At 35.0% G+C, this 22,528-nt stretch overlaps 1 protein-coding gene across 6 annotated transcripts in view; it reads left to right on the forward strand.

Annotated features, from left to right (window-relative positions):
- Positions 1–22,528, forward strand: part of NOVA1 (NOVA alternative splicing regulator 1) — a 152,586-nt gene that overhangs the window by 7,523 nt on the left and 122,535 nt on the right. For 3 of the 6 annotated variants that reach the window (XM_086748011.1, XM_086748014.1, XM_086748012.1), the window contains exon 2: positions 2,980–3,056. The exons of the other annotated variants lie outside the window; for them this stretch is intronic. The gene's annotated coding sequence lies outside the window, so the exon portion shown is untranslated. The remainder of the gene's footprint in view (positions 1–2,979; positions 3,057–22,528) is intronic. 6 annotated transcript variants of the gene reach the window in all.

Genomic DNA, 22,528 nt, shown 5'->3' on the forward strand with positions numbered 1-22,528 from the left:
TTGAGATTCTTACGTATCTGACTCACTCCGTGTATTATTGCTTAGCAGCTTCTCATTTGGTAGGGTCAGAGAAATTTTGAGTGAAGTTTAAGTAGAATGTTTGCACTGATTTCTTCTACGTGTAAGGACTTATTCATGTTAATGAGTGAATAAACTTTGACATAGTAAATGGCTTTGGTTTGCAAGAAAGTGCTTTGTCTTTGTCTTGTATAAGAAAGGTTTAAAACCACTTGTGAGAGATTTGGAATGGTTAGTCTAACTTTAATATGTGATATAGACTAAATATATGTGCACTAGGTTGGCAAAAAAAAAAAGAAAAGTGAGGATAACTGTTATCACAGGGAAATATCATATTTAATAATTTTCAGCTTTTTTCTTGTGATTGTTTTTGACTAGTTTTCAATACAATTGAAAGCCAAATGATGGTCAATAGATCAGAAAGCATGTGTAGATGAAGGTGCTTCTAGTAACAGTATTGTTTTTTGATAAAGTTAAGATTCCTGTAAAATAATTATTCATTTACTGGACTCATGCCTTCTGGAAAAACAAACAAACAAGCCTCAAAACCTAAGAAAAATAGCTGAAGTTGGTGTGCACTGAAAATTTTAAATTTTCCTCTTTCACAAGATTTGAAATTTCCATACAATACTTTGATGGTATTTTGCAGATAGATCAAAGTTTTAATGGATGTTTGTCAGAACATAGGTCTTGGAGCTAATATTTTAAAGATATAATCAGGGAATGTTTGAGTCTCTTAATTGTTTTCCTCTTCTCCCTTGTGCAGTAAAAGAAACATGTTCTTGCTTTTCTTAAGGAGTGCAACCTGTAACAAGCAATACTTTTTTTTTTCAAATACTCTTTGATCTTGTTTGTTCTTGAATTAATTGCATTAACTTAGATATTGTCCTCAGTAGCTGACCACAGAATTTATTTTGTCAGTGATCAGTAGCTTTTTGGCCAGCAGAGAAAGCCTTGGATTTAGTGAATTTGTCAGACTGGCTTTTAGAAATGGAGCACAGAGGGATTTGGGAGGAGGGCTTGCGCCTGATTATTACCTCATTTCCATCTTTGGACACAGCTCTAGCATACAGTTAAGCAACATTTGTAAAGATTTGACTGGCAGACATCTCTCTGGGGCTCATTGTTGTATCCTGCAGCAGGTGCAGTCAGCTTTGTAGTCTGTGTTAAAAAGAGGTTACTTTGGTTTTTAAGGTTTTTCAGCAGGCCAGTGGGAGTTAATGGCTTGGTGAGGGGTATGGTAGTTGTCAGTTGTCCAGTGCTGGAATGTTGCAGGTAATTGGGCTGGACTGGTGAGAGCTGTGGCAGTGTGCTTCTCATGTTGCACTGCAGCTGCTGTTGATCTTAATTAATCTGACCCTCAGAGGCTGCAGTGTTGTGGTGTAAAATACAACACATAATAGAAATGGAAAGGCTGCTTTTTCGACTCCTATTGACGGTTGTGTGTCAAAGTAGGCCTTTTTTGGTTTTCTAATTCAATTTTTTGACACTAACTTAAAATTCTTAATGTACTTCAATCTAAATCTAAAATATTTTTTCTGTTTATCAAATATATCTGTGGAGTAATGAAGCTGCTAAATGTGTTTTTGAAATTTCACTGTTATAATGGACTTAAAAATATTTGTGTTTATTCTGACAACAAATACAATTGTCTGTAAATGAAAAGGTTTATATTGTTTGTGTCTGGTATGAATATCTGGTGTGCTGTAGTATGCTCTGTAGTGGGGTATGCTTGGTGCTCATGCTGGATAGCTCAGTCTTGCAACTCTTAAGGATTTCTAGTAACATGGAAACATGTAAAATTGGAATTTGGTATTTGATAGTTGGAATAAAATAGTGTGCTGTGCATGTGCAAGACTCTTCACTTACTGTAGATGTACTACTGTCTTCTTCCTGACTGCATGGCACGGCTTTAGGAAACTATCAAGTTCCTTACATTCACCTTGGTATTCAGGGCCATTCTGTTTTTCCATCCCTCAAAGGAAATGTCAAACCAGAGTTTAGCCTAGAGATCTTCTAAATGTTGCATTATAGATGTGTAAGGTTCTATTCCATCTGATTTTTGTTTTGATTTCAGGGGTATCTACATCCCAATTTATGATTATTCATAGCACTATAAGGATTAACTACATTGCTTGTATTTTAATTTAAAAATAGAGAAATTATTGTCATGATACTCTGTTTTTAATTTCCCTATATTTAATAGATGTATCAAATATTTTAATACATAATAAAATGAAAACTATCTACATTCCCATCCCCTCATATTAACTTGTTTTCGCTTTAACATATTTGATAATTATAGTTGAATCTGATTGGGATTTACTTAATATTAAATATGCTGCTCTTGATTATAGCCAAGCATTAAAATTAATTTGGAAGTACTTAACTGGTCTGGTTGAAATATCAATTTAAGGCAGTATTTGAAAACACATCTGTGGAAGTCAGCTCCCAACTCTACAGTGCTAACGCGCCTTTGTAACTTTTGAGTATGAATTTATCACTCTTTGAGCTAGTTATGAGCAGTAGTGTTGTGCATGGCTCTTCTCGACTTCTGGATTGCAATACATTTTGTGTAAGGTTTAAGTGTTCTGCATAATTGATGGACAAAATTAAGTCTAGTTTGTGAAAGGCCAGGGAACATGGGTTGATATATGAAGTAACGGATGTAAAGAACTAGCTATGTGACCAGAGAGCACTTGAAGGAATAGCATATTATGGACCAGGTTTAAAGTTATCTGTTGGTGATACGAATGATCTCGGGTCAGATTGCTTGAAAGTGAGGAAGAGATACCCTTGTCAACTTATGTATATGAAAGTGATTACGTAACATCAGCATTTGTTGGATATAAAGTATCATGAATCTCAGACAGATTTCATATTTGCCTGGTCTTGTAGGTTTTGATTGTGAAAAGATTAAACATCTGTTTTTCATCATTGATCTCTCACTGCATCCTGCAGGGCCTGTCATCTCAGCATTGACAGGATCAGATGAAAAATACAATCGATGTGTTGACATTTTTTTGAGAATCACTCAGGTAAGATTACTTGTTATACAGAACTACAGTGAAATTCATGGCTGCTGCTAATGTTTCACCAGTTGGAGCCTTTGCATACTCAATCATTAATTAAATTAGATACTGAGGTTCTCTGCATGTTCCCTTGTTTCTATTTTAAAAGCACTTTTTGTGCCTTGCTCAGTGCCATTTAACTCATGTAATTTCCCACATAAAGAGCTTCACACATCTGTACTATTTTTCCCCACTTCATACAGCAGCACCTGTTTGCTTGAATCAAGAACCATAGTGCACACCTCCAAAGCTCTTGGAAGATTTGTATGTACATTTATTTTGTTTTATTTTCAGGTAGTGACTTTAGTTCTTTTTAGATACTTCGTTGACAATATGGGAAAGAAAATTATCTGTAGAGAATCAGAAAATTAGAGGCAGTAGCAATTTATTATCTTCCTAGTGTGTTCTAAACTCTGATTTTCAAACTGTACATGAGAAATTACAAATATTTAACTGAATATACAACTGTGAAGTCTTTTCGTTTTATAACATAAATTATTGAAGATATTTATATCAAGTCATGCACGGGAAAAGTAGGAAATTGTATGTGTCCATTCAGTTGGCTTTGCTGAGCATCCAGTGTGCTTCTGCAATTAAAACTGTATCAAAGTATATACCCAAAGAGTTTGCTATCATGACTGTGAGGGAAGGGGGAGGAAAGACTAGTTGGAGCTTGATCTAGCTGAGATTTCCATTTTGTTCTGATCTACAATCTGGCATTAGGAAATGCCAGAGTGTAGGTAGGTCAGTGTAAAGTAGTAGTAGTAGCCGCAGCAGCAATTCAGGTGCTGCAACAGATCACTGTTTTGGCAGCAATATTGAGCTGGATTTACAGAATATCTGTTTTATTGTAATCTGGCAGCCTACCAACAGTTTTGAGGAACACAACAACAACAACAACAAAAAGGAAATAGGTGGCTTTTTAGCAGTTCATTGATCTGGATTTGAAGAAAACTTCTGTGGAACAAGAGAGTCTCTTCTGGCATTTTATCTGTGCTGATTTTCAAAGGTCTGCAATGAAATGCTGCTACTGGATGTCTTAAAGCTTTATAAAAATGAGTGGTTGCAATGAGAAGTATTAGACATAGAACATGTATGGGCTTTGTTTTCTGTCTTGCATGTGTGTGCACACTTCATTCTTCGTGTGTCTTCTACTTACTGTATTGGATGAACACTTGGCGACTCTGTCAATCTAAGGTAAAAATTGGATTCCCCAGGAACTCCTTATAATTACATCAATTCCTAACTTCTGAGTCTTTTACTGTGCAGCGCAGCACACCTAAGTCTGCCAGTTTGTGTTAAGATTACTCTTCTTCAAGCAGCATGTAATTTCTAACATAGTGAAATGCTCAAAAAGTTAAATAAGTGTTACCTTTACAAAGATTTTTTTTTTTTTCCTTAGGATATAAGTTTTTGTGGTTTTATTTAGGTTGGTAATGCCAAGTGCTCATCTAGTATTTGCACTGCTTTTAACAATAATCAAATATGTACTTCACAATTTTATAAGCTGTCTAGTTCTGTATGGATCTACATCTATGACTACCTGTTCTATTAAGTGCCAACATGATACATTACATGAATAAGTTGGTTTTTTTTTCTGATGAATTGATCCCAAATAACCAGAAAAAAAAAATGAACAGTTTTGTGCGATGAGCAGGTAAACTCAGGATTGAACAGGAAAGAGTTCCTATAAAAAGGAAGTTATCTTGTATAGCCAGTAGCTCTTCATTTTACTTGATTTCATAATGAGTTCTTTCCCTGAATTACTGGTACTTAGAAGAAGGGAACAAATGATTCCTCAGGTAGCCACATTTTCAGTTAGTTGTTAAAAACCAGTATTTCTAAATGTATGTAGAAATCCACATGTAGTTGCTAGCCTCAGAGCTCTAGTCTTGCGTGTTCTTGATGAGAAGATCAATGAAATGCTCAGCTGTATTTGTCTTCCTCTAGGTGTCCTGTACCTTTTAAAAAGAAAATCACCTCAGTTTGTGCAAGTGTTTTATAACCTTCTAGTCTTAGAGTGGACAGTGGTAGCTAGGTCAGTGTTTGGATTAAACAATATATTTATACCTAGTTAATTTTAATTTTTATTTCAGTTTTTAAATGGCACTTTGTTGATTAGTAACTAGTTGTTCTCTTGTTCCTGTGTTATCTTTTACAATGGCTCATGTTCTTGATAGTAGTTACTATTTGAAAGAATGTGGGTTTTGATCTTCAGAAGTAGTTTCAATTCTGTCCTTCACACTCCATTAGCTTAGCACTTTCTGATTTGAAAGCCGCAGACATGAGAAGAGCACGACATTTAGTCATCCATAATTGTAAAATAGGTACCTTGATTTTTCCCTTCTCCAACACACATATGCATATACTCAGAATGAGGAAAAATGAACTCATTGTTTATCCACTTTTTGTCTTTTTTTGGTGGAATAACTAATTAATCTGGTGCCTAAATGACTACCATGCTTCTAGTGTTGGCTAGTCTGGGAATTTATTAAGTTTAATCTTGTGCAAAATTTGTTTTGAGTATTTTCTGAGGTAAGGAAGTCTCTGCTTGTAAATTTTGGCAGCTTTGTATTGTCTATCTGACAATCATTGATCTTTTAATTATTTATTTCTCTTAACTATTTGGCTTTTTACTACAATGGCCAGTTCTGGTTTGGGTGCCTTGTTTCTTCAAAGACAAACTTTCAGAAGTGATGGCAATTTACTAAGGGTTGCAGTGTTTGAACTGCAATTATAATTTAATGACCTTTTCCTAAAAATATGCTTATAGTTAAATGGTCTCCCAAGATAACGCGGGTTTTTTTTTTTTTTTTTTCTGTGAAATGTATTGCATAGGAGATCAGAATAGGTGATCATTATGCTTTCAGTAATTGTAAGCATGAAGATGTCCTCATTTGGTTGGTTTTTCCCTGTCAAAGGTTCTATGAAGACAAAACTAAGAAAGCATACAGGGGTTTTGGTGTAAATTAAAATGTAGCACTGGTTTTGTGTGGCAAGGTTTTGTGTGCAGATAAGCTAATGATGACTACGTGATATTCAAGTCAACTGTGCTTAAAACTGAAAGTATTTCAGGAACTAATATAAATTTCATATTTGTAGCATGACCTACTTCAGTAGGTCTAGAAAGATGTGTAATGTTGCATTGGAACATTGGAAAAGGAAAAGTGAGGGACAAGTGCTGTTAGTAGTTATTTACTAAATTGTAATGCAGTTTATTGGCAAACCAAGGGAGGATGATGGTATATTTTATGCAAAGTGATCCAATTTTATAAAGAAACAGATGTGTGAACTGTAGTTTGAATTCAGATCCATAGATATTCTGGAATCCTTGTAGGTAAGTCTATGTAGAGAGAAGGACCAAGATACCTTAGGACATTTGAGTATACTTTATCTCTCTGTATTGAATAATTTTTAAAGTTTCACTCTGCTTTAAGCAGGTTCCGTTGTGTTAATCCCTTTAGAGTGCAGCAGTTTTCACATACCATTTAAATGCTGGATTCTAAGGTGATTTATCCCTTCCCCAGTTTCTTCTTCCCTTGCTCAAAAGCAAAAGATGGTTTTCATATTGGATTTCTATATAGATATTTCTTCTGGGTAGAAATAACTTACTGGTGCCATCTGCTTCAAGGGGTGTAATGTCCCCCTACATATGCCCACTTCCTTGGGGGAAATTGAGATATCTTACTGGATAGGCCATCTTACCAATGCTGAAGATCATTAGAAAGATATATTTCATCAAAAAAATACTATGCGTATGCTGATTGTTTGGGAAAAAGCCAGTGATTCAGTCTCAACAAGTATTTAATTTCAGTTTTTATCTTCAAGTTATTTTTTAGAGCTCCAAGTTTTCCCTCTACAAACCTTTAAATTCTGAATCTGAGAATAGTAGTTCAGCATGTTCTAAACACTGGAAAATCTATAGTTTTTGTAAGCAGTTTAACATGCATCTTCTTTTTCGTTTCCACTTTTATACTTGATGTTCAGAACAGAAAGTCTGCCAGTAAAATGTAAATGCCAGTAAACTGATGAATTCAGATTTTGTGGTAAGTAAAACTTCCCATTTTTAGGCAGGGTGAAGATTTTTGGAAATAATCAAAACTTGATGAATTATTTCCCATTCTTTGTGTTGCTTGAGATCAAATATTCCACTGAAGCTGAGCATTTCTTAATGTTGTCCAAACTCTTTATATAGGTGGGTTAGTACAATGAGATACAGTTCTTCCATTTTTCCACTGCTGATGTTCTATTACTTTCAGCAAAAAGGAATACAAATAATTTGTTTTGTCTCTTAAGCATAAGGGGTGCAAATGAGAATTTCTTTCCTATTTGCCACTGCTTCCCAGGAAAGTGAGTGGGGACACTCCTATGAAGGCTGTTTTTCTATACAAACATTAAATTCAAGTGAGTGCTGAATTTACACAAGGTGGAATATGCATCCAGTCTACATAGTCCCATATTGGTGTGTTTTCACGTAGGTATAGATGAATAGTAGTGTATATTAAAAAAAAATAAAATCTGTGTATCATTCCAATTTAGGTCTTTTAGTAAAAGACATCTTTCTTCCTAAGACTTTACCTTTTTCTAGCAAAGGAATGTTTTGTTTGCTTTTTTTCCTGGTGCTCGTCTATGGTAGTTAACATTTACTTCTGCCTTTTCCTCTGAGGAGGGATGTATTTTCACCATTTTCTAGTCTTGCAAACAATTGTCATTGAACTCTTCTCAACTGGATAGAGTTGTTTGAATCTGTATTTGGAGATGTCGTTCTTCCTGTATTCAATTTAATGTAGTCAAGTAAATTATGAATACAGAAATAATACTTTGAGGATCAGGTAGGATGCATTTTCAGTTATAAACAGATGTTTATAAAAAAAAATATGGATTATAAGTATGAACTTGCCAAACATACATGTTCTCTTCTTTTGGGACAGGAGTTTTATAGCCTTTTCTTTTAGTTCATGGTCTCTTTGCAAGAAAAATTACATTGTTTTACAGGTTCCTTTCAATTTTTAATGCAGAAATGCAGCCCTTTACTAATGCCAAAAGCAGGACAAATTATAAAAAAGTAATGTATATAATCAGTAATGTTTTGTAATTGTCTTACTCTTTGACTTTATTTAAAAATGTGGGTAGATTTTCTGATATTGAAAGAATAATTCTGCATCTTTGTGTATAGACTGGCTTTTAAATATGTTTGTAAATCTGTTAAGTAATTCCGTGTAGGAAAATACTGGCTTTGTGTTAATGTATGTTAGTTTTGCTAAAAGGTCCATTTTAAAAGAGAAGCGTTAGATCTAATCCAGATTCAGTTATAAGTCCTCTTCAAACTAAATGTTTTCTAGAATCTATTGCTATTTGCAAATAATTGCTCTCATTTCAACCTTTTTTTTTCTCTTTCATTCCAACACACTTGTCTTATTTTAGTTTTGAAAGGTAGAAATCAATATTTATGAAGAAGTATGGAACTAACTGAATTATCAAAAATTATCTAAAAATATTTAATTATTGTAATTAAAATTATAATCTGAAATGTTAAAAGGCACAGGTAAACTTTCTAAAAATAAATTCTAAGTAATATTGGCATTTTTAGTTAAAATAGTAATAAGTCAAATTGTCCTATTTTTGTTTATTATTACATAAAATGTTTTGACTCATCTTTTAGAGGGATCTTTGGACTTTTTGTTAGGGAGGAGACTGGTGATGTGCATATGGAAGAAATTAAATATATACACCATTATCCTTTTCAGTAAGGAAAATGTTGGAATACTTAAGGTTTTCCCATATTCTGGATACACAAGGCTTTATTTTTAAAAAAAATCTTGCCCTAATTTATTTATTGAAAATGAAAATCTAAGAAGTTTTAGTTTAGTATTCGAATGCTAATGCCTTTCAAATTACCTTAGAAAAATTTAAACATTATTTTTGCATGTGTTTAATTTTGAGCTTAATAGAAACCTTCTGTAAAGGTAACTGCAGGTTCAAGGAGTTGATGCTCATTTAAAAACAAACAGGGAAAAAAAAGCCAGAGAGGCACTTCTTAACTAATTTGTTTATATTCTTATAACGTAATCTATGTTTTTAGAATAAGGCAGTTTATTCAAGTATATCTTGATATCATCTGCTTTCTGTTGAAATAAATTATACCACCTACAATTTGCAAGAACTGAGGGCGACAATGGAAAAATCCAGTTGATGGCTGAGTGACCTATCTTTACCTTTATTTTGTACTCCTGAACGAGACCAAAAGTATTTGAAATGGCTGCTACATTGTTATTTGGCTGCTAAGGTGTTAACTGTTTGATTTTTTTTTTTTTTTTATATTTCATTGTATAAAAATACATGGTCCTGTTTGAGTTGCAAAAGGAGAGATTAAGATTATGTAATGTTTCATGGTAATTATGTGTAAGCTTTTTGCTTATTTACGCAAAGAAACATTAAAAAAAAAAATCCCTCTGAACAGCTGAAGTGACACCAAACACCAGCTGGGGAATCTGTAATAAAATATTTTAGGACATGATTTGTATTGAACTGCAATTAGAATGTATGTTTCTGCAGTAGCAATTGTTCTGAGTGAGGTCAAATTGCACACGAAGAAGGAACACAAGTGAGGTCTGTCTGCTCTGCAACTGATGCCTGCACACGTGCTATTTCACAGTATTTTTTAATCACATGCAAAACTAGGAGAATGACTGACTTGATTGTTTTATTTGTCCATTGTCAATTAAGACTTAGTATGTCAATAGGCCAATTAAAGACTTGAAAGAAAAAAAAAAAAAAGGAAAATAATATATTTGGGAAACTTATTCTTACTATTAGATTTCATTTTGCACCTTAACATTTTACTAGCAAGAAAGTTAAAAGCATTACTAAAACATTGGAGAATCTTGTTCCAATGTAATTTTTCTATATTTTTTTTTTACGTGTAGTGTTACTGCATATTAAAAATGCAATATTGACCTAATAGTATTATAAAAGACAGCATTTTCTGTTGTCAGATAAAATGGTGCATTTTGACACATTGTTTAAAAACTAGAACAGCTCTGCATATGAAAACACAAACTGTGATAATTAGGTAGATATGCCATATGTGGTAGTTTAAGTTGGCATATATCTCAAATGCCATGTTTAATGTACTGTATTACTGGAATTAGTAATTTTACAGCTGAAAGCTGTTAATTCTTTTATACTGACTCCCCTCCCTCTCCCCCCCCATGAACCTGTAGGTAATGATGACAGACCTTTTCCTTTGCACAGCTCTGTTTCTGATAATTTAAAACATAGTTATGAGCTGCTGTATTTTTAGAGGTATCTTTGAGTAGTGTGTGTTCCCCATAGTATTTCAGCTATTTCTAACTACTTCAGAATTCAAGACTTTTAAAAATAATGATACAGTTAGTATTGAGGGATGGTCAGCATATTTGCTGTAATAAAATGTCTATACTGAGGAAAGAAGGAAGGTCTGTTTTTTCGACAGAACCTGTTTTCTCAGTGTAGAACTTCCCTCACTTCTTAAGTTAAGGGAAAAAAAAAAAAAATTGTCCACCCTAAGCACTTGAGAATTGCCAGTGGTGGTTAAATTCTGCCTCCCCACTCATCCACCTTGAGACTAAATGGGGCTTGCACAAGAAGCTGAGGGGAGACACAACCAGGAATATGGCTTGAACTGACTAACGCTATTCCATGCTGTATAATGTCCTAGCAACAAAATGGAGAGGAAGAGGTTTTAGGTAGCATTCTGCTCAGAGAGTAGCTGGGCAGTGGTCTACTCTGGGAGGTGTTGAGTGATTGCCTATGTGTCACTCGTGTCACTTTTTTTTTTCTTCTTCCATTTTTCTTTCACTCATGGAACTATTTTTATGTTGACCCATGCTTCTTTTTTTTTTTTTTTTTTTTTTTTTTTTTTACTTTTGCTCTTCTATTTTCTTCCCCAATCCTGCTGGAGTGGGGAGAGGGAGGAGTGAGCAAGCAGCTTCGTGGGCTTACTTCCTAGCCAGGGTGATCCTACTACAGGGATTATTAACATTTTTATTTTGTGTAAACATTTTACCTTTGTAAAAATGTGATGGGGGGGAAAAAAACCAAAACTTCACTAAATTTTGTCTTAGTATACTAGCAGACACTGCTAAGAGTTACAGAAATTAACTGAATTTACAGCTCTGGTTGCCGGTTAGATCCTCATCTATGTTCCCTTACATGGGTCATTCTTGGGGCACTTCTAGGTTGAGTGTTCAAAAGAAACGTAGTATAGAAAGCAACTGAGAGGTCTTTTGGGAAGCTAATTCAAGTGAATTGTTAGAAAGTAGGTATGGAAAGGACCTTGTGGATTAGGGAATCCAGTTATCTGCTGTCCTTCCAGACAAACCCATAAAATCTCATCATCATAGCACTTTTGAGGCCCTCCATCTGCCCCAAAATTGAGATAATGCTGCCAGTTCCAAGCTCCTTCACAAGAGAAGTGCAAGGGAAAAGCTCTGAAGCATCTTCATTCACTGAAGAGATGTCCTAAGTGAAATAGGATCAGGATGAAAAGGAAAACGTACTCTATGAGCTTGGGGCCTATTTGTATGAGACTATTCAAAAAAAGATGGTGGGAAGGTAAAACTTTTATAGCAATGTAAAGTAATATTTTATTTCATGTTCCATATACTCTCCAGCCATTTTCAGGCTGGATTCCCTTCTGTGATTTTTATCGTAATAAAAAGTTGCATATGAAAACTGCAACCGATTGTCTGTGCCCTCCCCAAGCCTAAACTGAAAGAATGAAATTTCAAAGTCAAGTAGTTGAAAACCTTCAGATTTTTAATTTCCTATTGTTAATTTTCTCTGCTGTATGTGGCAAGACTATGGAAATAGGTGTATAATCTTGTAACTAGATGCTGAGATAGTTGTGTGTGAACGGATTGGTGAGGAGGAGAGGAATGTTTTCCAAGCGGAATGTTTGAAGAGCCTTACCTTGTTCACCTCTTTCACTGTCATTGACTGTAGCTACTCTGTAACCTCATAGTGATTGCTTCTGTGATACCTACTATTGCTGCTGCTTTGGCAATGTGGATGGGGGGGGGGGGTTTAGATTTGTTGCAATGTTGTTGCAAAGGCAGGCAGGAAATCAAAGCAGTGTTTTTTCAATTCTGAAAACTGCACCATTTTCAAGTATTTTCATGGGATTATTTCATCCCATGCTAGCTCAGTCTTAGTGAATTTTAAAATCTGGCTTCGAGCGTTCTCCACAGTAGCCTTCGTAAAAAGGGGCAGAACTTTTTATATTGTGATGGCTCTTGCATGTCCATGCAAATATAGTAACTAGGTAATTTGAAAGATATATGTGCCCTGATACATGTACCCACATGTTTACAGTGTGATCCTATCTTAGATACATCTTATCTTTTTGTTCTGGAGTTCTGTTATGACTTTCTTGTCATTTCAATATCATTTGCCTTTTCTTTCTTGTTCACAATAGTTATATTTTTGGTGTCACCCACTCTGAAATTCACAGAGTTTGCCTGAATTACAGATGATGATTTCTAGAAAAGGGACAAGAAAATGGAACTGGAAAGAGGAAGCAGTTTCAAATAGTTCATCCAAGCAATGCTCAACCGTTTGATCTCTAAACTCCTTGGCTAAAGATTTGGGAAAAGTTACCAACTACTAAATTGGAATTCTGTGTGACCTCAGGGATTTTTATGAAAGGAGAAATGGAATATTGAGAGGTTTTTTGATTGCTCTGGGCCTGTGATGAATGTTGTTTCATTAAAGCTGAGGACTGGGGAAAGTTTTAGTTGTTAGACTACTTTAATATGTTAGATATGAGATTATTTTTTTTTAAAATAAAAAAGGCATATTTACTTTTAAGGAGTGACTGTAGCTGTAGTTTTTAGCAGTCTAGATTTCTGTGTGTAGTTGGATAAGAGAAGCAAAAGTCACATCTAAATAGGAACAACAATTATGGTCTTGGTAATAGAGGAATTTTATAATAAAGTTTATAATAAAATGTGTTTTCAGATTGTGTTGTATAGTTCCAACACATTTGTAACTGAGGGACCATTAAGTCTAGATAGTGTAGTGCATAACAGAAAGTTTGGTAGTTCTGTGTTCTTACAGATTTGTGTAAGAAGTGGTGCTAAGACCATTTTAACAGTTGAAAGGATTTTATAGTTCAAGGTTCCTTCAAAATATGTGCAAAGTGAGATGGAGTATGTTTTAGATTTCTTGCCAACAATCTGTTTCGTACCTGTTTCCTGAAGGAGATTATTATGTCTTGACTAAGCATGTAAGAACCCTATAGGATTCCCATATTCTGTCTCCTGTAGAAATGCTATCTTTTACCTCAAGGAATTTACCTCCCCACTGTTCAGGAGGTGAGAACAATTTTGGAATTAACTTCGTGTAGGAATGTGGTGTGTATGTTTTATGTACACACCACATATATGTGGTGGTGTGACAATGGATGAAAACTTATAAATGCGAAATGATATCATTATAGGAACATTTTTCTAAATTAAAGTTTACAGAATTAGTTTGATAAATTTTGTCATGACAATTTCTGTCTCAAACTGAATAAAAAAAAAGTTAGAGGAGTGACTTTTTCTTTTTTGAAGAACCTACAAAATTAATAAAAACTTTACAGTTACTATGTATATCTGCAGCAGGTGTGTTTTTAACACTTTATGTTAATTTTTAGTTTTTAATCAACAATAAAAATAAGTAATTGCTAAGGTGATGAAATTGTTTTGTGACAGTCACTTAATCTTGCCTGAATTTAAAAGCTTTTTAAATTATAGTTAGAAGATAATTTAAAAGATGTAGACCTAAAGCTCAGAACTCCATTAAAATAAAAATAAAATTGTACTGACGTGGGGAAGGACTACCTGTAAGTATTGTAACTGAAAGTGGAGTCTTTTTTTTTTTGTTCCTAATTTTTCCTAGAAATCTTTCCAAAATAATACTCTCTATTTGTCCTTTCTTTTACCCGTTCTTTTTTCTTCATCATTCCATAGTGTAATGCTGCTGCCAACATTTTAGAATCATAGAACCATAGAATGGTTAGGATTGGAAGGGACCCTCAAGGGTCATCTAGTCCAACTTCCTGCAAGGAGCAGGGACATCTTCAACTAGATCGTGATGCTCAGAGCCCCATCCAACCTGGCCTAGAATGTTTGCAGGGATGGTGCATCCACCACTTCTCTGGGCAACCTGTTCCAGTGTTCTACAACCCTCATTATAAAAAAATTTTGCCTAATATCTAATCTAAATCTATCTCCCTCTGTTTTGAAACCATTACCCCTAGTCCTGTCAAAACAGGCCCTACTGAAGAGTCTCTCCCCGTCTTTCCTGTAGGCCCCCTTGAGGTACTGGAAGACTGCTGCAAGGTCTCCCTGGAGCCTTCTCTTCTCCAGGCTGAACAGCCCCAAGTCTCTCAGCCTGTCCTCACAGAAGTGCTCCAGCCCTCCGATCATCTTTGTGGTCTCCTCTGGACCCTCTCCAACTGGTCCATGTCTTTATGTTGGGGGCTCCAGAACTGGACACAGTACTCCAGAATAAAGTTGCTACTCAAAATTGAGAGCTCTACCCCGTTGAAAGTAGTAGGCTTCTTATGCTCTGATTTTCTTGTACTTCTGTGTATTTTTGTTCAGTGGTCTCTGAACATTATTTTCTATGCAAGTATTAAACAGAGTTGATTTTTAAAAAGCAAGCTGATCTCTACTTGTGTCCTAAAATGAGCTGTGGCACTTCTTGGAATCGTGATGCTACATTTCTTTTGTCTTCCTCTTCCCTTCTCCCTTCTCTCCAGCTAGTTTTAAAGGACTTTTCACCTGTCTTTGAGGAAATTAGATGCAATTACAAGTAGAGAATGGTTCTGAATTTAATATTGAAAAACATCTGTTTCAGAAGCAATTTTGTAATTTAAGTGTACATCTTATGTAGTTGGTCAGGAGGAACTCTTATTTATGAGCAGAGAGAAGGTTATACAAATAGAGGAAAAAAAATTGCATCATTTAGGTCAAAATGTGAAGAACTTCTGTTAACTTAGGCCCTGAATATTCAAGTAGGCATGGAATTCTTGTGTTGCGGTGCAGGAACACTTATCAGTACCTACTACTTATCTAATATTTGTTCACTAGCTCATATTCTAATTTATGTAACTTAATGCAAATGTATACTGTAAGACAGAAACATCATAGAAGTTAAAAAAGGAAAAATTAAACAGGACATTTCTGAAAAACTTCATGCATTTTGAGTAATACTTCAGAATGATTGGGCCTGTCCTCTCTCCACTGTTTCATATGAGAAGTTTACCTAAGAATATTTTAAAGTAACTGAGAAAAGGAAGAGTGGATGAACACTCATGTTTATGCACTTTTTTTATTCCTAGTCTCATAATACTTAGGACAAAAATGTCTGATATCTTATGCTGTTCTAAGTGAACTAACACCAAATATTAAGGACTATAATGCGCTAAATTCAGTGTAGAGTTAAGAAATTTGAGTAATATGAATGAAGAGAATATCAGTATGTACAACTCAATACAAAATGTTCTCTCATGTGTATTAGCTGTAACACATTCTTTAAAACAAGATTTTGTGTACCTGAGTGAAACCCAGTGAAAAGAAGTGTATGTTTTAGGAAAATACAAAGTGGAGAAGGAAGATGCTTGAACTGGGGAATAAAAACTTTCATTGTAGTTACTATTCTAACTTTGATATTATTTATTAAGGCTTCTGGTGGTTGTTATCCTTGATGGAATTAAAGGAAGTAAATTGAGTGATCTCTCACTCGTAAGTTACATCCTTATAGCTCATTTCAGATATTTTGGTGTCTACTGTGTGATTAAAAAAAAAAAAATATATAGGAAAAATTCTTCATGTATGTATGTATAACTTATACATGAAGTATTTTGATCTATACCATCTTTGTAAGTCTTAGTAAAGAAGAAAAAGAAGATAGGCTTATAGCATTATTGGAAAGTGAATATGTCAAAAGTATTATTGCTAGAGATTAATCAAATGTAATAGTTAGCTTGAAAACAGGAGTTATCTTAAAACTAATAATTCTTACGTGGCTGTGGAAAGACATAAGGAAAACCTGATTTTATGAGACTTAAAGGAATTGCTCATATATTTCTCCCATCTTAGCTATGTATTGTAAAGTCCTGGAGGTATGTTGATTTTAATTTATGTTTGTATTTTTTTGGGTGTGATTTTAAGTAAGGATGCTGTATTTGAAATTTTGCATTTTGAAATTATTTTGATCATTTGTTGTCAAATGTAAAGCATTTGTTATTTTCTGATATGTGAAATAATTTAAAGCTATTTCTTTTTAAAGATGTTCTGTATAAGGCATATTTTATATGGCATGTCTAGGCTGCTCTAGAAGTATGGTTTTGTTAATTTTTATTGGGGTTTTCTTTTTGGTTGTTTTTTGGTTGTGTGGGTTTTTTGTGTTTGTTTTGTGTTTTGGTTTTTTGTTGTTGTTGTTGGGGTTTTTTTGTTTGTTTTGTGTGTGTTTTGTTTTTTTTTTTTTTTTTTTAGGAGGATACTGGTGGTTGTTGTTCCCTGTAGGGGAAATTACTCTAGTGGAACAGATGAAAGACAAAAAATTTCCAAACATTCAGATCTCATAGGTCTAGAAAATCCCAGGCACTTTTAATTTTGTGCTTACAAAACAGATCTCCTGAACAAGCTGTGAACATCTGTACAAAAAATTAAATGCAATTAAACAACTAATTAGTAAAATCAAATTCAACTAGATTCCTTGCTGCCAAGATTTCTCACTTAAATTATGTAGAAAAAAAAAAATCTAAAAAAAACCCCGTTGCATGGATATATTAACAACTGTGTTCTAGCACACTGTAGTGTCTGTAGCCTGCTGCTTTTTAATATAGCTTTGTGTTAATGTAAACTCAGCAGAAGGCTATTATTTCTGTTGATTATTTGAAGGTATTCATAAATTTGCCTTGGTCAGATAACAAAATTGGAAATGTTTCCTGACAACAGTGAATTTTGCTTGAAGTTTGATTAAAAATATATATATATTTAAAATAAGGCAGGAATATGAAACCTTTTCCTCCTTATCAGGTATTTTTTTGGAGCTTCCAGTGAGTTATTGTTGTGTAATGTGATTTAATACACAGTAAGTACATTTAGGGCTGTGGGAGGATTTCTTGGCTTCAAAGAGCTTGTCCTCAGGCTCCCTTTCTTCATTTTCCAATTGTAGAAAATTTGTTTGTGGATGAGAAGGAACCATATTCCAACAAATTTCTCATTGAGATGATCGTGGAAGATCAGGATGCAGAGTTGTATGCAGAGTGTGCCTGCCTTGTGCTGTAAATGTACTGTTACTATGTGAACTGCTGAACACTAGGAAGATACACTGAGGAAGGATCCTTCTGTAATGACTTTTTCTTTTTTAAATTGATCCAATATGGTGCTTATATTCTTATGGTTTAGCCCCAGCAGGCAGCTAAGTACCATGCTGCCACTTGCTCACCCTCCCCCCTCCCTGGGGTGATGGGGGAGAGAAAATACATCTAAAAGCTTGTTGATCGAGATAAGGACAGGGAAAGATCATTCAGCAGTTACTGTCATGGCCAAAAGAGACTCGGCTTGGGGTAAAATTAATTTATTAACAATCAAACCAGAGTAGGATAATGAGAAACAAAACCTAATCTCAAATACAGTTTCCCTCCACTCCTCTCCTCTTTCCAGGCTTAACTTTTACTCCTGATTTCTCTAATTCCTCCCCCTGAGCGGCACAGGGGGAACGTGGGATAGGAGTTGTGGTCAGTTCATCACATGCTGTCTTTGCCACTCCTTCCTCCTTATGGGGAGGACTCCTCACACCCTTCCTCTACTTCAGCATGGGGTCTCTCCAACAGGAGACAGTTCCCCATGAACTTCTCCAACATGAGTCCTTCCCATGGGCTGCAGTTCTTCACAAACTGCTCCAGTGTGGGCACTTTCCATGGGGTGCAGACCTTCGGGAACAGACTGCACCAGCATGGGTCCCCTGCAGGGTCTGTAGGTCCTACCAGGAACTTATTCCAGCATGGGCCCTGCATAGGCCACAGCCTCCTTCAGGCATCCACCCGCTCTGGCATGGGGTCCTCCACGGGCTGTAGGTGGATCTCTGCTCCACTGTGGGCCTCTGTGGGCTGTAGGAGGACAGCCTGCTTCACCACGATCTTCACCACAGACTACAGAGGAATCTCTGCCTGGAGCACTTCATTCTCCTTCTTTACTGATCTTGCTGTCTCAAAGTTGTTCCTCTCACATTTTCTCACTCCTCTCTACCCACTGCTGGGCTGGGCCAGGTCCGATGCAGACAGCTACCCACCAGAAGGCTTGGGGATGAGGCTTGTGCCTCTCTCTTCTCCTGCCTGACTGCTGTTTTTTTCTCCCCTTGTTAAATATGTTTTCACAGAGGCAGTAACCACTGTGGTTGATAGGCTTGGGCCTGGCGAGTGGTGAATCCGCCCTGGAGCTGGCCAGCATCAGCTCCACCAGACATGGGAGAAGCTTCTAGCAGCTTCTCACAGAAGCCACCCCTGTAGCCCCAGCAAAACCCAACAAAACTCTTAATTTCAATAGATAAATTTCAATCAAGAGCATTGGAAATCAGGATAAGTGTCAACACAGTGCGTATTGTGCATAAAATCTAATGGTGATTCAATTATGGCTGAAGATATTTTATTTCTTCTAATAGGTGTATTAGTGAAATGGATGATTAACTATACAGGTTCATTTCTTCTGTTGATAAGTTGGGATAAATAACTGTTTTCTTCATATCTGTCTTACTCTTTTTGAGTGTAGGACAGTTATCAGTGTTTGAAATCAGTGTTACTAGCAGACTGAAAAGGGATAACGTACTGTTGATTTTTCCTTCAAGCACATGGATGCAGCATCTTTGAATTTGAACAGTGACTTGGATTAAATGGGAAAGAGGAGAGTACTTGCTGTTAGTTTTCTGGTAGTCGTATCCAAAAAGGTTTCAAATCAACTGACAGAATTGTACATGTTAGTAGTTTGAAATCTCACAACTTCTGTAGTGTTTTCCTTCCTGGATTTTACTACTTGAGAATTGTAGAGTCTCACTCTCAGTTTCATGGTTGTTCTGTTTGAGATTTTATGCTTGGTGTGGTGCTGGGTTCAAAAAGCAGATATCAGTCTTTCATGTCTGTAAAGTAGTGAATACCTACTGTACTCCCAACTTCATATCTTTGTAAAGTATCAGAGCTGGACTCTTGTTAATTTACTTCTAGCTCATTTCGTGGACTATGGCTAAACTAATGTTTACAGATGGAATGAAAATAAAGTAATCTTAAGTGAGAATGAAAGATGATACAATATTTTGACAGGCCAAAGGATGATGTATGTATGTGTGTATGTATCTATGTACATGTACACGTATATGTGTGTATATATATATTTTTTTAAAAATTCCATAATACACATCCTAAAATACATAACAACTTAAAGACTATTTTGGCACCAGTAAAATGGTGATCACTCATTTGAACACAAACATGTAAATAAAAGGCCAGGCAAATATAAATCACAAGAGCCCCGTTTTGTGTAACTATGTATTTTGAAATGCTTAATATATTTTATCAATTTCAAGAGTTGTTCCAGAAGAATGCCAGTGATATTGCATGAAGTACATGGTTTTATGCAGCACTTCCTTCCCTGCTGATAGTAAAGCACATAAATGATCTGACTAAGAAGTTGTGAATTTTTTTTATTTTTTTCATGAAACAGGGACAGTAACTTAAAAAACAGTTGCCTTCTGTTACCAGTTTTACTGTACAAGACAAAATCAAATCTTTGTTCCAAGCAGAAGAAAGTTGAAGTACGTGATACTATTACTTTTGTTACTACTTCTATTTTAGGTATCTATCTCAAACTAGATTCAGAAGTTAGCAATAAAAGAAACAAAACAAAGACTTTATAATGTTATTGAGGATTGCTTCGTATTATGTGTAATCTCACTAACTAAAAATGTTAGTCTATCTTGACCAAATTCTCAACTGATACTTTTTGAATTTTTGTTTTTCAAAGACTACTTCTGTTATGTTGAATGGAGGTAATAGTCTCTTACTTGTTTTTGTGTTGTGGAGTGTTTGTTTTGTAGTAACTGTAGTTACCTTTGTCTTCCCTTTAACTGTGTCTTGATTATTTTTCAAACAATCCAGAGGGGTGAGAATGATGTAGCAAGAGGAAATGAGACACGGTTGCTATTGTACGTATGTGAGAAGTTGACTTTGGTATTGTCACTTTTTAACTTTTAGTTTCTGAAATGGAGGAGAGGCACCATTGAAAGTAAAGAAAAAGTGCAGAAAAAATAATTCACAAGTGATTTTTTTTTTTTTTTGTAGTATTTACTTAATGATTTGTAAGTCATTAATGGTCATGCATACTTACTGAATGAGTAATTGAGTTAGTATCTTGTTTTAATAGCGTTGTGCTGCCCTACATTTTATATACGCGTAACTTAAGAAAGCATGCATGGAATAGGGTGCTAATGGTTGCTTGTGGTTTTCCTCTTATTTTAATTTTCTTGTTTAAAACTGGATATTTATAGATAGTGCCTAAAGTAACTGATCATCAATGAAAAGTTAGGCTGAACTGAATTTGTTATCATTGTATCAGAGCATTCTCAGGTGTTTAGTTTTTCAAAGTTAGCATTCATTTCTGAATGATGAAACTCTTCCTTGTGTCCCATAGCCCACTAAAGTTAGCCACGTTGGCTTACCAGTGTTCTTCACTAAATCAGATCATGTCGTTTGGTTCTTCCACTTTGAACTTCAGTTGTGTGCAACTTGGGTTGTCTCTTGGGTTTTGGTAGCTGTCACAACAGCAGGTCACAGTTACGAGGAAAAACAATTGAAAGAGGAGTTAAACCAAATGTTTAAAAATGTGAAGTAAGGCACCCAGTCATGTTCCAAAACCAGAGAGTCTTAGTCAGGATGACGTGTAAGAGTTGTGTGGGAACAGAGAAAACTGATGTTTTCAGGTAAATTTTCTTTGACTCCTGAGCTTGATGAATTTAGTTGTTCAGAGGATTCTAATGTAACTGCATTTGATTTTGGAGGTGGGAATGGTGGAGGAGGGCTGATGAAAAGCATACCTCTCACTTTTTAGTATGAGACTTTCTAGAGGAGCTTTTAAAACACACTTAACAGGAGGAATTAATCTAATTTTTTCATAGTTCTATTGGGAGTCGCTGGTTCACTTGCTGAAACTTGGAAAAAGTAGGAAACTGACCAACTGAAGGCAGAGTTCCAAAAAAATCACTTGGATGAGCAATGGTTTGGCAAATTGAAAACTAAGTGAAGACAGAGGCAGTATTATTTATAAATTGTATTAAGTGTTAGGAAATCCTTAAATATAAAGGAAAATAATAAATATTATTGTTGATTTATAGTCAAATGATAAAGTTATCTGTAGAAAATGTGATGATTCCAGGAATTTGGAGAATAACTGCTTTGGTTTTGTAGCATTTTTTTTTTTTTTTTTTTTTCAGAAACAAAAGAACCCTACTGCTTCTAAATTCCCTGGCTTTTATTCTGATTCTTCAAATTAAATTGAAAACAAATTTCTGGTTTTCATTCCCTGAAAATGAGGTTTTTTTTGGTTTAGTTTGTTTTTTTTTCTTGTGCAGAAAAATGCTATGCTGAGTTTCTTCCATGTTGTTGTGACGTAACAAACCAAATCTGGCTGATGTATGAAACAAATTTCTTATACTAGGGATATAACATCTTTAATAACAGATGTAAAGGGGTTGTGGTAGTTGTGGTTTCCTGAGATTACAGGTATATAGGCTTGTTTGTGTGCATTTGGTTTTCCTTTAAAATTTAAATGTACCACTAACTATCATGTACAGTTTCCTAGGGAAATTACATTTAGTATGTGGCTTAAATTGTATTTTCTGTAAATACTTGCGGTTTTAAGTTATCTCTATTTTTGGTTAACTGGATATGTTCATTTATTTAATAGCAGCCTTTTGGAACCACAAAAATGAAAAGCTTTTAGCTTTGGGTTTCTTGATTTTTTTTTCCCCTCCGCTCCCCTGCCCCTGACCATGATTTGTATAATGCAATTCGTATTTTACTATGCCTTTAAAATAGAAAGGTGTCTTTTGATCTGCATACTTTATTCAGGAGTTTGAATATGGTTATTTGAAAAAAAAAAAATGACCTTCAATAATAGAAAGCTTAATCTTTTAAGTAGTGGGTTTTATCTTTTTAATAGCTTTTTTTTTTTTTGTTACTCAAAACTCCACAAATCTTTCCTTGTATTAGTTGATATTCCATTGGCAGAAGTCATACTAAAGGTTATAAAGGTAATAAGGTTAAGGAAGGTAGCTCTGGGAATGCCCAATTTCCACTTTCAGTTTAATGTAACTTACAGCAGAATCAACTTTGAAAATCTAACAGAATGCAGGTA

The sequence above is a fragment of the Chlamydotis macqueenii genome, chromosome 5 (genome assembly GCF_036417535.1).
Source record: "Chlamydotis macqueenii isolate bChlMac1 chromosome 5, bChlMac1.mat, whole genome shotgun sequence".
NCBI lineage: Eukaryota > Metazoa > Chordata > Aves > Otidiformes > Otididae > Chlamydotis > Chlamydotis macqueenii.